This window comes from Neopsephotus bourkii, unplaced genomic scaffold (genome assembly GCF_033783945.1).
Source record: "Neopsephotus bourkii isolate Nb327-2 ecotype Australia unplaced genomic scaffold, CSIRO-AGI_Nbou_v1 NB_1388, whole genome shotgun sequence".
NCBI classification, from domain to species: Eukaryota; Metazoa; Chordata; class Aves; order Psittaciformes; family Psittacidae; genus Neopsephotus; species Neopsephotus bourkii.
In genome coordinates this window covers 1,144,853-1,162,502 of record NW_026901866.1, presented here as the reverse complement: position 1 = coordinate 1,162,502, position 17,650 = coordinate 1,144,853, and the positions used below count along the sequence as shown (strand labels likewise).

Sequence of the window (17,650 nt, the reverse complement as noted above, 5' to 3'; positions counted from 1 at the left end):
ACATCTTGTAGCATGAGAAGCGTCACAATGCATGAGAAGCAAAACAGAGGAAGGGGTCATACTGTCCTCTGTATGGACTTCCTCTGTATGGACTCTCTGAAGCAAGTCACATCTGCACAACAGAATATTTCAGATAGAAAAGTTTTGCTATCTTCTTCTCCTACCGTAAACTGTACTGAATAATGAAGTTAACATTTGATACAGTCATAGGGTTATGTGGGGAGATACCTAGAATATACTTGAGGTGAAAAAAGGAAGGAAAAAAAAATTGTATTGTTAATTTTAACTTTGCATTTTGGAAATAAATACTAAAGTAGTGAGGATAGCACCATCAGGCAGACAGCAGGTGGGCCAAGCAGCAGGAGGGAAATGATACTTGCTGCACCTGCTCTGCACACTTTAAAAAAAAAAAAGAAAAAAGAAAAAAGAAAAAGGAAAACATTGGCAATTCCTGCACAATGCCTACTTTTACTTTTATTCTGGTATTTCATTTCTGTGTTTTCTTAGTTCATCTTAAAATATGTGGGAGGGAGATCTTGAGGTTTTAGACCACTTTGTGCCGTGTGGGTTTATATGTATACTTACATTCTTACATGTAACACTATGCTACCTAAACTGTAGTGAAATGCCAATAATGGTAAACCTCTTTTTTATTTTCCTGATGGAGATAGTCCATTACTATTATCCCCATTTTACAAGTGGACAAAAACTAAGTACAGAAAGAGGTCAGCACCAAGTCATTGCTTAATTGTGAACATAATTTATGGGTTATAGCTCAATTGGGTAGAGGATGGAGCCAATGCATAAAAATGGCTTTAGTTTCCTTTTGTTCTCTTGCTTCTCTGCTGGATCAGTAACACTGTACTTCACTGAAGAATCTGCTGTCTGGTCTAATTTCAGTCAGATTGAAAACATCTGCAGAAGTCAGAAAGTGCATCGAATATCAGTGTGGCAAAGGAAGTGGCTAAGCCTGGCCCTATTTTTCTTGTACAACAAGCAGCAAAGACAACAGCATGCAAGCTCTAAGTTAGATATGTGGTGCAGTAGGATCAGCTGTAACTAGTCAAGGCAAGATTACCCAATTAAGTCATTATTAGGGCCATTGTATACTGAGCATATGTTGCAAAGCAGCTGGATTCGGCAAGTAGATTTGACTCCAGTTTGCTGGCTCCTTTAGTATGAAGTATTAAAGGACATTTCCAGAGAGATGGTTGGTCTTAAAAAAAAAAAAAAAGAATTCAGGATTAAGGTCACTGGTGTTCCTGGCTTCCATTCTTCAGTCTGCTACAACTTGTTTCAAATGATCTTAGGTAAGTCACTCTGCTTTATTTCTCTCAGCTTCCTCCTTGGTGGAATTTTGCTTCATTGTCTCACACAGACATGAACCCAGGACAGACAGCCTTAACTTTCTTAGTCTGCCTTTGTATGGAGATGCTCAAGCTGCCATATCCTCATGGCTGTCCTCTGGACTTGCTCCAACAGATCCATGTCTTTCTTATGTTGGGGACACCAGAACTGCACACAGTACTCCAAGTGGGGTCTCATGAGAGCAGAGTAGAGGGGAAGGATCTCCTCCTTTGACCTCATCACACTGCTTTTGATGCAGCCCAGGATATGGTTGGCTTTTTGGACTGACTGTTTACTGCTGGCTCATATTTAGTTTCTCATCAGTCAGCACTCTGAAGTCCTTCTCCACATTGCTGCTCTGAATCTCTTCTCTGCCTAGCCTGAATTGACCAATTAACATGTTCTTCATTGGCCACCAGTGATTCAGGATTTTTATGATGAAATGAATTTTACCTTTACTCAAAGGTAAAATTGTCAAGGCTTGTACTTGATCATAGCTCTTTAGAAGTAGTATAGATGCTACTTTTCTGTTTAATGCTTGCTTTATTCTGAAAGAGGTGAAGAATCACTGAAGAACTGAGCATAGCAAATAGACTGTTGTCCAAGACCTATGATACTTCCAGACAGCAGAATCAACTATTTCTTATTAGGGCAGTATAGAAGCCTTTAGTTTAGCAATAAACTACAGTTGCCTTGAAATGAGAGTTATAGATAGCTTGATTGAGTAGATTAACTAGGTGCTGTATTATTCCTTAAATGAGAGCTCCCACAGATGATTTTCCAAATCTATGAAGTACTTTCTACATGGTTTGTCAATCACTGAGAGTATATTTGTTGCAGAGCCCATTCTACCTGCAAAAATGGTGGCTTGCATCCACCTTAAGAGAACTTTTTATGAGATGGATTGCATAAATAACTAAACTTTTTTTTTTTTGAGGAAGTTCCCCTTTATCTCTGAAGTGTGTACTGTATGTTTAATTAAGCTGTTGCTGTCACATTACTTAGTAAGTCAATCCAGATATCTGAAAGAGAAACTGAACCATGTGTCCGTAAAAAGAAAGCATTAAGAAAAAAAAAATCCATGCAAATAACATGTTTTGAAGAGAAGTTTCATGTTAGGTGGCAAAGCTTTTATTTCTAATGTGAAATTAGAACAATTAAGTAATTCCAACAAGTTATTTAGATGTTTGTTCCTTTTATTAGTCATTTATAACTGTAAGACAGCTTTGCATCTTGAAATACAGCAAGTTGTGTGTAGGGGGGAGGTGTTGTGTCTTGTGGTTTTTGTGATTTCCCCCCTCCAATGGAAAATAAATATGTAATTGAGTAGGTATAAAGCTTTATTGCAACACATACAGTGGTGTAATTACAAAAGACAGGCAGGCTACTGCAGATGGGCTGTCGTTTGGCTCTTTTGCACTTCAGCAAGAGAAAATTTCCCCTTCCCTTTAGTATAGATTCTCTTTCAGAAGGTGACAATCATTATATTCAAGTGTGAAGAAAGTGTAGCTGCCCTGACTTTAGCTATTCATTGCCTGTGAAGTTCTAATCACTGAGGCAGCTGAAGATGAAGTCCTATTTCTTCACAGGTCAGCTACAGTGCTGGTAATCAGAATGAAAGCTTCTATAACCTAGTCTGCTTACTCAGACAACTTCCTTATGAGAAAGAGAAGCAGGGAGCACTGGCCTAGAATGGGTAGTGGGGTGATTTCGGGTTGAGTTTTTTGTGTGTATTCTTTTTTGTTCGTTTGTTTTTTTTTGTTTTGTTTTTGTGGGTTTTGGTTTTGTTTGGCATTTTTGTTTTATTTTCTGTGTTGTTGGTTTTTTTTTTTTTTTTTGCAATAGGCCTGATTCTAGTCTAACGTAGGTTAATTTTGTTTATTGGCACAGGTCTTATAAGGTAGACATGCTACTGTAGCCAAGTATCAGGTTGCATGTCCCCCTCTTTAATTTCTTCAGAACTTGCCATGAGACTGTATGTACATAGTTTCTAGATCTTGATTTTTACTTTTTAATTTTTTAAATACTTGACCTTTTAGGATATATGTCCTGAATTATCTGTTATATATATGTATATATTTTTCTCCTAGCTATATTAAGTCTTTATAAGTTGTGTTATCTATATCTTCTTTCTGAAAATATATGTATATATTTATTTAAGTATTATTTTAGCTGTTAAAGAAATTCAGTTTATATACTGCAAAATGAACTTTAACATTATATTAAAAAAAGCTTATGGTGGCATTCTGAAATTCTTTAAAGAAGACTGTGATTCCCATTTCTGAATCTGTAAATCTTCAGTCTTCTAATAGGCCACAAGTACAGCCACATAGCGTTTATAATAGTTAGAAACTGTTTGAGACTATCACACAAACTGCAGATCACTAATCACCACACAACTAGGAAGCTAAGATACTTGTTTGTATGGTTCTCTCCATGGTATTGCATTGCTTCATCTTTGTAAATTCATTTCATCACTGGAAATCCTTGTGCAGTTTAGGTGCAGGGATGGATAATAAGGCTTTTTGTGTTTTATAACAAAAGCATATGAGGAAAGATTGAGAAAGTAATTGCTTCTTTTTGGGTTGTCATCAAAATACATGATTCTGTAGCTGAAAGAAGATTCTGGTGTGCTATCTGTGCTGCACACTGAGGACTAAATGCTTTCTATCTTGCACAATAGTAATGACAAGTAATTGAGGAGCTCTGCAGGATACGGAGGAAGTTTTAATTTGCGTGCTAAAGACTGTTGAAAAGACACATCATATCTTGCTTCTCTTTGATGCTGGTTTTCATTGCCAACACTGTAGGCTTTCTGCTTGCTGTAGGTCCATAAAGTTACACGAAAAAGAGGCTGGTCTTGCTTCTTATTTCTTCAGCCTCCCTTTCCTGCTGCCTTTCTGCTCTGTTCATCTTCTGCTAATGCTGACAAAACCTGTTGCAGATACTGGTTTGAGCTGATTTGCTTTGTGCCATATGCCATACGTTAATAATTCTTATACCCATAAGCAGCAGTTGAAGGTGGAGGAAGTTGCTTTTACTCTGTAATAACATGTCACAGTGATGTTTATAATATAGCGTTATAAAAGTAATAGTTACATGTGGGTCATATTAGCCTTCAACCAACAAAATACTTGGGCATATGCTTTAACTCTAATCTAGTGAGTAATTCCATTGACCCCAATGCACTGCTTACCTACTAAAAAACAGAGTGTATAAGTGCTTTCCATACTGCAGTCTTCATCAGTAACCTGCATATTGTATATGTGTGTTGCTCGGATGCACAGGATATTCATGGGTGAATTATTCCTTTATATTTGGTAGGATGGAATAGTATTTTTGTATCTATCTTCTCTATTCATTTTTCACATGTTAATGACATTCATCTTGTCTGTCTGTGGTGTTTTTAATGTGCCCATCACCAGAGTATCTGCCTATCTCTTCTGTAAAATAAATGCCTCTCAAGAAGAGATAGGAATGGTAATACATGTGTAATTATAAAAAAAAAAAAAACCCAAACCAACAACAAAGAAAAAAACAAACAAACAAAAGGAGGTTATTACTGAAAGATAGTAGTCTGCCTTCCCCCACTGATACTTATTTTTCCCAGTGACAAAATCTGCAGCAGAAAGCACTGAGGAACAAGTTTATCAATTTGAACAGGCCAACTGCACAACTAAATGTATGTGAAACTTAACAAATCCCTTGGGGAAGCTGACTGTAAGAATTTCCTAGTCTGTGTCGAGTTACTGAGGTGTGACATGGTGGATTGAACTTAATGCCTTAGGCAAGCACAGTCAAATAGAGAGAGTTTAAGATTTTGCTGTGTCCATGAAGGGATCTGCTGGTAGTTGTCTAAATTAAGCTTTCAGAAAAGGATATAACACTATCATGAGCTCTTTCCCTTGAATATTTTGGCAGGTTATTCTGGTTTAAAAGAAATCCAAGTAGGATTTCCTCTGTGCAAGCTTTGTAGCAGTTGCAGAAAGATTGAAGGGTTATTCCTCTTACCAGGAACAGCAAAGTACTGAAACAGGAATTTTTCCGTTACGTAGGGCTGTCTGTTTTAAAGGCATAGCATCCAAAACCAAGGATCCCTACCTGCATGGGAACGGAGTGCTATGACCCTGTAGGTGTTGCTGAAGCTAAGACTGTTGAACTATGCACTTGCCCTGGGTTTCTCACGACCTCCTTTCTTCTTGCTTGCATCTCTGTGAAGGGGAAATAGATCCTGGTGACTAGTCTGGCTTCAATGATCTTTATGACCCTATGATGCCTAGCTTGAAGAAGGCAGCAGCGTCCTCTTATAAAGAGTCTGCATACATACTGCAGAGTTTAAATGAGGTCTGTCAGTGACAGCAGTGCCTTCAGTTTACAGTGGTGAAGCCACCACTTGCTATGTACATGCCAAGAGTTGGAAAGCTACCAGGAGGGAGAGGAAAAGTGTTGGTACCCAAGTGCCAGACAAATCCAGACAAATGAGCTTAAGAACTTTTGGAGTATTTTGGTTTTTTCGAGCAGAGGTGTGCTGGCATCCTGGAGAGCTGGAGTTTTTAATAAACTGTCTGCAGCACAGCTTCAGCTGTAGATGATGCAGCTGCAAGCATAGCCTTGCCCCATGTCTGGCATGTAACTTGGAGCAAAACTGCAGCTGGTAGAGCTGGGCCCCAAGTAGAGGGGCAGGATTTGAGTTGCCTTGGTCATAGCCCATGGTGGTGGCAAAGTGAAGAGAGGCTTCAGAGTTGTTACTTCTCTTCTCCTTCAAAAGAGGCTGGAAACCTAGATTTCACTGTGAGCTGTTCACCTTCAGTTCTCATTGGGATCTCCAGCATCATTTCTTCTCTAGTGTGTACACACACAGCTGTAAGTGATGTTAGGACTTCTTGCATTCCACAAAACACCCAGCTTCTTGAGTCACTGCAGTGTAAATAGCGTATTTACAAGGTGGCCTGCATGTAAGACACAGGAAACACCATAATCATTTCATAATCTGAGGCAAGCATTAATTGGCTGTGGAGTGTTCTCCCACCTTGAGATTTGGACATGAGCAGTTTTTTTACTGTTCTCTGACTTCTTGGGTGTTTTGGTTTTTAACTTGTTACCAGATTATTATTATTATTATTATTAAATTCTTTTGTTGTTCATCTAAACTGGCTAGATGGAAGTTTGGCTTAATGCCTAGTAAAAATTGGGCAGGGAACATTAAGCTAATATATACTACTTGGATTGTTTAGAGGTGATATGGGGCTGAGGTGCCACTGCCTATTTTTCAACTCTGTTTAGATCATAATATTCCTTTACCTCTTTGCCTTGCCAATATTGATGGTGATCTTGGCTGTAGGATGAGCCTATGCCCTTTTCTCATTTTTTACTCCAGAACCTCCAGCAATTAAATAGAGTCAAATACGTATAATGGGATATAAGAATGCTGCTGACCTCTCCTGCTGAGTAAGATGTTTACATCAAATTACTACTGTTTTTAGTTGGATGACAAGAATTGCTGAGTATACTTCTCATGCTGTCCTAGACAAACTGTTGGTTAAGTGCTGGACTTGAGCTTGGGCCTGCCTAGCTTTTGATGCTACCTCAGAATTTCTGGTTCCAGAGAGATGAGATGCTGCTCCAAACCCCATAGGAAAAGGGAGTTAAGCATGGACTCTTCATTAGGTACTGTAGTGACAGGACAAGGGGTAATGGGTTAAAACTTAAACAGGGGAAGTTTAGATTGGATATAAGGAGGAAATTCTTTCCTGTTAGGGTGGTGAAGCACTGGAATAGGTTGCCCAAGGAGGTTGTGAATGCTCCATCCCTGGCAGTGTTCAAGGCCAGGTTGGACGAGGCCTTGGGTGATATGGTTTAGAGCCAGGTGTCCCTGCCCATGGCAGGGGGGTTGGAACTTGATGATCTTAAGGTCTTTTCCAACCCTAACTATTCTATGATTCTGTGTGAGTTAGTGAATTTAATCTGTCTGCTATTGCTCAGAGCAAGCAGTAGTCTGCTAGCACAGTGACCAATGCTGAGAGCTAATTACCATAATTCATTAGCAAAGCCTCACTTCCTGGATGATTTGAGTTGATTAGTAGGCACTTTGTTCTATCACCTTTTTTGGCTGAGCATTCATTTAGAGGTTTCAGACTCGGAAGACTTAATGGATTTACATGTAGCACTTACCCAGCAGGGAGAAAAAATTGAAATCTAATGCAACCTGTTGCTTTTCATGTAGACTTGGGTATTTGGTGCAAGGGTTAATGCGAAGGAGACTTTTTAACTCTAAATAGTGAATTCCGTTTTATCCCCCCACCCCCTCCCGTGCTTTCCTTCTGAGCCCTCTTACCTTGTTGTATCAGCTGATCACAGCTGACCACTTTCGGAGAACTTTATAGTAATTTATTTTTCAAATGTTAATAACTTTGCAGTAGGTTGTACACCTTTCTGAAGAGGAGTGAGAGGTATGCAAGTTTTCTGTGGGACTGAGAAAACATGTATAATGACATAAGCCATTATTTTGCAGGTACAGGGGGGAAAAAAGCTACTACTGGTCTGCTACTAATGTGTGACTGAGAATGACCAGCTTTTTGTTTCCTTATGTATTTTAGTAGACAGTGGTATGTAGTAGGAGCCTGCAAGTCATGAGCCTGTAGAAGGTCCCAGTTAAACTGGAGGTTGTACCAGTTGCACTAAACCCTATACTTGCAGATTTTGAGCAGAGTTTAGTGACTGTTCCTCCTATTTGTGGATTTAAATTTTGTCTGTCCTTTTTTGTATGTTTGGACTAAAGTGTTGTTCAGTCCAGCTGTCTATGGACAAATAAAACCCATAATAAATAGGAAAATTTTGTTGATATCTTGTTCAAGCTAATATAAATTACAGGCAAGATCAGCTTTCCCCAGGTTGTTTCCTGAGGACACAACACTTCAATTTTTGCCCCCCCTTTTTTTTTTTTTCTCTGCTTCTCAGTCAGTGAAAAACTAAAAAGATTAAAATAAAAAGTGTGTTTTTGAAGAAAGGCTAAAAATCCTACCTTTCCTTCCAGAGGGTTACTTTTGGGGTGAGAGGGAAGCATGCAGTATTGGTGGATTTGATTTTAAGTATTGAACTGGGAAGGAAACATCTTGGTGTGGGGGAATGAGTCCTTTTTAAATTCTCATCAAAAGGGATCTATAACCTTTGAAGTACAGGAGTGCAGTATTGAAAATAAATAGATGTATTAGACCAGAAATGAGCAAGCAGTGAGGTTATTTTCTTCAGCAAGGTGTGTTAGTGTATATATGAACATATAGGTGTTTGTCAACATAATGACAAATTATGCAGGCGCTTTACACATTAAGTGAATCAAGTAATAGGTAACTTACACCTTATCTGATGTTACAGTTACTTGAATACCCTTCAAAAGATGCTGGGAATTCAGTTTTCTGGCTGGCTAGATTTGTTTGAAAACACTCAAATACTCATGATTTTTCTGGTTGTCACTTTTTTTCTGTTCTTAAAACTTTCTTTCACCAATTTTTGGTATGTGTGCAGTAAGACAGGAAAGGAAGAGTTACTGCAACGCAAAGTTTTATTGTCATATACAGGTATTACCTCATTTTTAATACCTCAAAACAGAAGAGTTCAAATCTCATCAGTATTGGTAGACATAGGCGTTTGACATTAGGGCTGGACTGCATTTCTCTGAGGTCCAATGTATATGGTGTTTTGCCTTGGGCTCTCATTATTTACTACTGCAAGGACTATTGGCTGTCAGATAATTCTGTGGTGTGAGTTACTGTATTTCAATAAAGCTGTGGCCTTGGCCTTTAATCTGGTTACCAGAGAGCTATGTTTTCTGTCTCTGTAGCCCAGAGTGGCATTTACAATGTAACAAACGTTTTAAAGATGTATTTTCTTCTAGCACATAAGAATGTTGTTCCAACTTAGTGTTTGTTCCCTGAAAGAAGCATGCATCTTCAAATACTTGATTTCTAATATGAATAGTAACCTGACTAGCCTTATACCTTAACAGTGTCCTGGCTTTAAGGAAAAGGTTTTCCATTGTGCTGAAAAGACTTGACAGTGTCTGCTCTTTCCATCGTGAGTTTTGCCTAGAGGAAACTAGCCAAAGTTGTTGGAAAAGCTAATGTTTCAGTAAATTGGGATGTATTATGCTTTTAAACTTTGAAGTTTATTTCTAGTAATGAGCAATTATGCAACATCATGATGTATTAATATTTAGTTATAACTGAAATATTACAAAGAGATAAGAAAAATATACATTTAATTTCTTAGACTCAATCTTAATAAAATTATTTTTATTAAAATTCAATACCTGCAGCACTGGCAGGTGAAGGTCTAAATTGACTTTAAACCTTTCCTAGTTGTGAGGTTCTGTTAGAGCCCTCTGGCATGGTGAAGGGGTGTGCCAGTTGCAAAGGCTGCTCTAAGTTGAAACTAAATAAACACAGAGGTGGAGGGCCTAAAAACTGGCATGAAATAGCTCTGCCTTCCATCCATTGATAAACAGATCTGGCTGGCTTCCCACTGATAAAGATGATTCAAAAGTCTGTTGTGTCCAGGACTGCTGGCAGAGACGTTTTAGTTTCACTTTCAGTTACCATGTGCAGTATATCCTACCAGGCTTTGCTGTGCTTTCTCTGCTCTTCTCATCATCAATGTTATTCTGTTAAAATTGACTGGTTATATGATTTGTTAACATTTAGAGCACCAGTAAATGGAAACTTTTGCCAAACTTGGATTTTAAGCGTTTCAGAAGCTTGCACAGTGATGCGCTCCATCTAATCTAGTGTGCAGCTGATGTGCAAAACAATGTTGTTATGAACAGCTAATTTATTTGCTGCTAAATGGAAATAAATAACAAATAGTAATTAATTACAGCTTTTTCTTATCATGAATTATCTGTAAACATATTCTCAAACACGTTAGCTATTCTAATGTTTCAATCAAAATTTAAGTTTATTTTTTGCTGATTTGGGAGGTGCTACTTGTGACACTACTTAGGATGTGCAGTTTTAGCTTTTTCTATTTAATTCATAGTTTTTATTCCCCAGTTTAATTGATGCAATTTTAAAATTGGTTATCCCAAATATTAGTGGTTATGCACTCTGCATTAGGCAAAGCAATTCTGTGTTTCTTTGCACTATTTTGTTAGCTTGCCAGAGCTCTGGTAGAAATCAAAAATATGGGAATATGACAGAATTGAAGCTGGAAAACCAGTAAAGTGAACAGTTTCACTTTCTGCAGCTTGGGAACAGAAATGTATGAAAAATAAATGGCTGCCATGTGAAGTACTCTATGGATAAGGATAATCTATTCTGTGCACTTTCCTAGATATATTACCTTCCCAAGAACTTCTGCATATTTGTCCCTTCTCTGTCCTTCCTTACAAGTTAACATTTGTAAACTGCTTAATCCCCTCTCAACATGTTCATATAACTTCCACTGACACTAATGGTAATCACTTATGTTTAGTGCCAAAGAAATAGGACCTCTCTTAAGGTACAGTTAATTTCATTTGCATGAAGCCATGTAATTGACAGGTCCAAAAATCCACTAATGCAATCTAGGACCAAGGTTTTGAGGCTGTATGCAATGTATAGCCTTTCAAGTCACTCCTCCGGTTGCTTGGCCTTGTTTGCCTATATCTAGCATTTCCATGGCTACCATTTGGCTAATTTTCAGGTTTCTGATTAGTTTTCCTGTTGCTTTTTTTGTCTGTCAGATAGGAGTTTGCAATGCTTTCAGAAGATGTAATATATCCTGTGATTAAAGACAGTAGGCTTCAAGAAAGTGCACTTCATTAAACTCAGAGAATTGGTAGGTACTTTTCTCTAGGAAGCAAGTGCATTGGCCAGGTGATGTGAAGGCAGTTGATGGTTCTTTAGAGAAACATTCATAAGGACTGAAACACTAACTCTACTAATACAAAGAAAGGAAGTTTAACACAAGTGCTAATACAGTAATTGCATTATCTTTATGTATATACTATGGCATCAGTGTAGCATGTAAGTGTAAACTGAAAGTATATCAGATGGATGTGTTTTGGCATGAGTCTGGACTTCATTTTGCACAAAGCAAAAGTCTGTAAGACTTCAAATTATGGCACAACATGACTAGAGGATCCTTCTATCTATGTTTCCTTTGTTTTCTGGGATGGTGAAATCCTAAAGGCTGTTTGTGCATCTGAGCTTCTGCTCCTTTTTCTGTTTGGCTATACCTTATTTGTCTTATGATATGTTTTCTGTTTGGATGTAATATATTTGTCTTATGAAACATTGTGCTCAGTCAGATTATTTAGAGTAGATACAAACAGAACTGTTTTGATTTGGGAGAATATTGAATATTTATAAAGATCCTTGGAAGTGAATTACAAATATTTGCTGTTAGATATAAATTGGTTCTCTGGTTTACTACTGTGTGAGGCTTTTGGAAAAGATTAAATAAAGCTCAGGACTACTGAATCATGGAATTCAATGTGGAAAAGACCAGTTAAATCATCCAATCTTTCTGCCTATATACAGTGAATCTCCACAGTTCATTTTCTAGCTTTCTGCTTTGTTCTAGTATAAAACATCAAAAGCTAGTGGGCTTCTGCCATCTACTCAGTGAGACTGTTCTATGGCCTAATATACCCTGCTTTGAGGAAGATTTTCACAGTGATGCACATATTCATGCTTTAACCTCATCCTATTTCTAATTGGTCCTGTATGGTTCTAGTTAAGTGGATACAAGCTTTCCAGTTGTAATTAGACCTTAAGTAGTCCTTTGCAACTGCAGGATGATGATCCTGTAGATCTGTGGAGAATCCATACATACTTGCTTAGCCTTCTGGTGGTATTGCATCTCATAAGCTGACTGCTGTGAGAGTGCTAATTGGTCTTCAGATTTGCGTCACTAGGGAGTGAGTGCCTGGAACAGACAGGTGATAGGTGGATAGAGTCCCTCAGCAACAGTTTTTTCTTCTTGTCTTTATATACCTGTTTTTAGGACACTCTGTATGGTATTGGATAGGATGCCAGAATTTTTGTGGTTAAAAACTGTATGCCTGCATATGCCCAAGGTAGAGGGAAGTCACTGACTGCAAATGTAGACAGTTTATAAAAATGTGGGTGGATTTCTTTGCAAGCTGAGTTTTGAACCACTGAGAAGGCTGATCAGGGTATAGCTGTTGGTGTTCGAAATAAAGTCCATTCCTTCTTTATGTAAGAAAGGTGGGTTTTTTGGTTAGTGGAGTGCTCAGTAATCAATGTGCCTCTAAAAATAGAACTTGTTTCTCAAGCCACCTGAGTATTATAGGCAGTAAGAGACAGCTTTTTGTGGACAGCTGGATAATAGTGATCAAAAGAAAGCTGAAGTAGTGCTGTCCAGTAAAATAGATCACTGCAACCAGACTGTATTTGTTTAGCAGCTATGAAACCGATACCTCTGGAAATTATTTGACTGTGTTAAGTGGAAGGGTTAAAAGAATTTGGGCTGTAGCTCAGTGGAGATTTGTAGAATAAAAACGGGGTTTGTATTTCTGCTGAATGCTTATGAAGTGAAAAACCTTAGACACCTGCTGCCTCTGTATTCTAGTCCTGCACTCACATACCCCCTACAGCTCTCTACTTCCACGAAGTCTGAGAAACATAGGCAGGGATCCCGCAAATGTTGGATCTTCCAAAATTATCATGATTCCTTTACTTCAGTGGTGCTTTTTTTTGTTAACTATCTCAGTGGTTTGAGCACCCAGTCTAGAAACAAAACTTTATGTGAACTTTTGGTAGAAACCAAAATATTGATGACTTCCCCTATAGCCCATTTTGATGCTGCCCTTTTATATCTTAAGTTACATAGAATATTCACTGATAGAGAAGGCAAGGCTTGGCAGAAGCTGTAAAGCAGTAAGAGCAGAACACTAAGTCTGCCACTGACTGCAGTAACTGATGGCTTTTACTCCCTGTGGTCTGGATCCTGGCTGTTACATCAATTGTAGGTTCCTAACACTGGTCTTGCAACACAGTAGCTTAAAAGAAAAGCTGTAGTTGTATATTTTTGAAGAGGAAAGAATGATGTGAAGCATAGTGCCATCAGTGATAGTTGCAATTGGTAATAATAGTCGTAGGGTACGGGAGATAGTCTGACACATTCACTTGTGTTTGTCTAATGCTGACAGCCTGCAAGGTGCAGCATGTTTGCTGGCCTCTACAGCATCAGTAGGGAAGGAGAGCTCCCTCCACTTGTGCCCCTTATATGAGACTCCCAAACAGTAAGCAGAACACAGACTTTTGGCTCCTCTTTTTGCGAGGTCAATTATTATATAAGTAGCAGCAGCATATAAACAAGCAACCATTTTGGATTTAGTTGCATTCAAACAAAAGGGAAAGGGCAAAAAAGAGAACTGAGCATGTTTCTACAGAAACATACAGGAGTTATTTTTTTTTATTATGTCTTCTACATAAAAATGCTAGAAAAGCAATGAAAATGTTCAAGGGGTGAGTGATGGTTTTTACTTGCAGAAGATGACAACTTATAGGGAGATGAAATGGGTGCTTTTACAAGTTGGAGAAATGAGACAGCAAGTGAAGAGCTGTTGTGGAGTGAGCAAGGTTTGGTTTGGTGTGGTTTTTGGTGGTGTTTTGTGGGGTTTTTTTTTTGTTTTTTTTTTAATTAAACACTGTAATTCTTGCGATGTGAATCTGTGTATGTGTACAAAAAAGTAACTGCCACATAAAACTAGTAAAAAGATGGGGGAGGGCCGAATGTTTGCAGCTATAAACTAAAAAAACATAAAATAAAATAAATTATTCTTTCTGCCCTTGTGGCATCATGTGCATGTAGAAGTAATTAAAAAAAATAAAAACATTAATTTGAACTCTCTGTAATAGTAACTACTAGTTATGAGTAATAGGTGAGTGTACACATTATTATAACAGCAATATGCCCAGATGATTTCTTCTTCTGTGCATGAAGAAAACCCTGAAAAGCCCCCAAAACCCCCAACCAAAACACATTGAACTTTATATGTGATTATTTGGAATGTGATAAAGGTTAGTCTATTAAGCAGCACATTATTGTTTGTTCTGTTGAGACAATAAACCAGTTTAACTGTAAGAAAGGAAGTTTGCTCTTATTTAAGTGATGGAGCTATTAACCATGGATGCCATGTTAACTTTAAGAGTTAAATTGATTTCTTAGGGTATCAGCAAGCCATAGTTAGAAGAAACTTTTCCCTCTCTACCCCCATTTTATTTTGGCAAGTGAAGTGTTACTTGGGTATCTACAATAATAGTTCACATAACTAGAATTGTAACACTAGAATCGGTTGTTAGATTATTTTGGTTGTAATTAGAAATAGTTTACCCACTTTTTGAAAAATAATTGTCCTTTTTGTAAGGGACAAGTACAGTGTTGCTGGTGTTCTCATGTCCTCCACTCTTTGTGTGTGTGTGTGTGTGTGTGTGTGTGTGTGCATGCGCACATGTACGCGTGCAGCTTATTTTCTCATTTAGAGTTGAAGCCTGGAGCATAACATCTCATGTTAAATAGTGGCCAATGTGAAAAGTAGTGTTTTCTAGACTATTCTTTTTTTTTTTTTTTTTTTTTTTGGTGGTACCAGCTTAAATGATTCCACAGAGTACAGGACTGTAGACAAATAGGTCTTATTTTGCGTAATTTATTTTGCAATAAATCAAGGATGTAAGGGAAATATGAGTGTGCAGGTTCCTCTGACTGCATCTGTGAAACCCCACTAACAGCACTGGCTTGCTATCAGTGGGATTGCAGAGGTGTAATTTGAGTGTACTTAAGAAGTTGAATAGATGAAGCCAATAATGTCCCAGTGGTCCTTTGAATTTGGCCCCATGAAATTAATTTCCACCTCAGCTTGTACACAGAATAAATTAATTCATACAGACCCGGTACTGCTCTTCTATAATCTGTGTAATTGCTTGTTTATTCCAGCACCTGGTAGGTCTCTTTATCTCTGAACTTTTGTGCTCTGCAATATTAGCTTGTCTAAGGCTGTAAAATTAAAACTTATTTAAGGATTTTATTGAGCTGAAGCAATTGTGTTTTCCAGCCATAGAGCATTTGTTTACTTAACAGTGATTCAACCCCACCCAGTTGTAAGGCCAGCCCAAGCTGTTATCACACAATAGGACTTGGTGTTTGACCATAACTGCATGTCTCACTCAACAGGCAATCAGCATTTTAATTAGTGATTAAAGGAAAGTCATTGTACTCTGGCTGCTTTATCACAATAGCCTAATAATTTTGTGTTAAATAAATAGATAATGCAAAAGGGAAACCTCCCCTCATAATGTTGTTGTCATTAAGAGCTCTTTTACTCATTTGTGTATGTATTAAAACACATTACATGAATAGAGGTAATTATAATTGCTACAGTTTTTTGACAGATTAGATGACATTTTTTTCATTGTAAACCTTTTCCTTTATAATGCCACTCCTAAATGAATGCAGTATTTAAAAGTTCAGGTAAAGGTAAGTAGTGGTGGCCCTAGCTCACCAAGGTGTGTGGATGAGAGTGATTGATTTGCTGTGTGCATCACTGGAATTGGGTAACTTGCATCACGACTGATGTACTGTGTAATTGATGCAAGCCCTTTCATAGCTTTCTGAGATTGAAATCAATATTTATTTGGAGTGCAACAAATGTAATAAGCTGCATTTCTTGTGTAAGCATAGGTCTACCTCCAGTTTTAGTTTTGTAGAAAGTTCTTCAGAAGGAACTGGTGCATGTTTTGGTGTGGTTTAAGAATTAGTTAAGAGGATACAAACAAGACATGGAAGACAATCCAGTCTGAAGCTGAGTGCACAATTAACATATGCCCTTTATTATGAACAGGGTGACACTTTCTTAATTTTGTTTACTTATTACTACAAATATTCTTGATCTGTGTATTGCATATCATGATGCTTGTCATGACTTGGCATGAGGGTTTTCTGTTTGGTTTTACTTTTGAATAAAACCAGTTTATTTGTAATGAACTTGATTATTTCTAACTTGGGCATTATAGAACATGGTAGCTAAAGGGACACAGTCAAGTAGATTACTTTAGGTACTTTGCAAAGAATTCATAAACCTGGTTTTGATTACTTAGAACAGGGACTTTGGAATGTGCTGCAGACTGTCTTCTGTGCTCGATTTGCTAGGCTGTTACGTTAAGGGAGCTGTGAGGGCATGCACTTTTCATAGTCCAATTGTTTCATGATGTGTTTTTGAAGTGTAACAGGTCTTTTTCAAGAGTCAACACCCACTCCATGCTCTCTTGATACATTTTAAGTAATCCTCTCTGCTGGCAACTTTGGTGTGTTGAAGCACCAAGTTTACCCACACCTGATTTGATAAAAGCTCTGAAAGAGATGCAGTTGTAATTTATCACTATATTTTTGTGGGTGATGTTAAACTATTTTGCATGTTATGTGCTTGAAGGTATCGGAAGCATCATGTGAACTGTGCAAGGGCCAGCTTTCATGCACAGGTGTAATGTCCTTTTTTTTTTTTTTCAGTCCATGGCCCCCATGCCCCTGACTGACCTAGCAGGTGAAGTCCACAGACACATTTAGACTTTTTTTGGTGCCAAAGTAGAAGTGGTACTAATTTTCTCCTCCACCAGGTGATTTTTAGTAGGGTTGAGGCCTGAATTACTAACACATATATTACTTTATAGGCTTCTTGAAGTAGCCATACAAATACCTTAAATGCTCAGAGCAGAGGGAAAATTAAATATTTGATGGAAAGCCTGTATGGCCAGCATGAGGGATGTGAACAGTAGTGGAGTTGGGTCAGACAAATAAATTCTAGTTACACTGGAGGTAGAAAAGAAGGTTGTTAGCTCCATCTATATAGATTTAGAAGTGTTGGGTTTCATTTACAGACTCTCAGCAACTGGAAGTGTTTCAAAACTTCTCTTCAGTATGGAGAGAGCACAGGCTGCCTCCCTGTTTTGTTCCATGGTAACATGCAACTTTAATACATGTAGAAATAACTAATATACTATTAGTTGTACTTCATTCTGCATAGTAGGATTTTTCACAGAACAAAAAAGTTTAATAAATCTGAGATTTTTATAAACTGTTTGTCTTTGAAACGATAACGTTTTAAATGTATTTGTGATATAGAGATTAATAGGAAAAACATATATGGAATAGATGAGATGTCCGTGCTAAAAGTTGCTAACTGTACCATAATCACTCTTCATCATAGGTTTGTATTCCCAGCAATTGAATTATCTCTCTAAATGTTAAGTCCACATGCAGCATGCTCCCATGATTATAGTGCTACTGAAATGTTACAATCCATATAACT

At 37.8% G+C, this 17,650-nt stretch overlaps 1 protein-coding gene across 5 annotated transcripts in view; it reads left to right on the top strand.

The window, feature by feature from the left end:
- NPAS3 (neuronal PAS domain protein 3) overlaps positions 1-17,650 on the top strand; it is a 613,669-nt gene that overhangs the window by 41,430 nt on the left and 554,589 nt on the right. The window contains exon 1 of one of the 5 annotated variants that reach the window (XM_061367586.1): positions 1,197-1,310. The exons of the other annotated variants lie outside the window; for them this stretch is intronic. The gene's annotated coding sequence lies outside the window, so the exon portion shown is untranslated. Of the gene's footprint in view, positions 1-1,196; positions 1,311-17,650 lie in introns of those variants that run through there. 5 annotated transcript variants of the gene reach the window in all.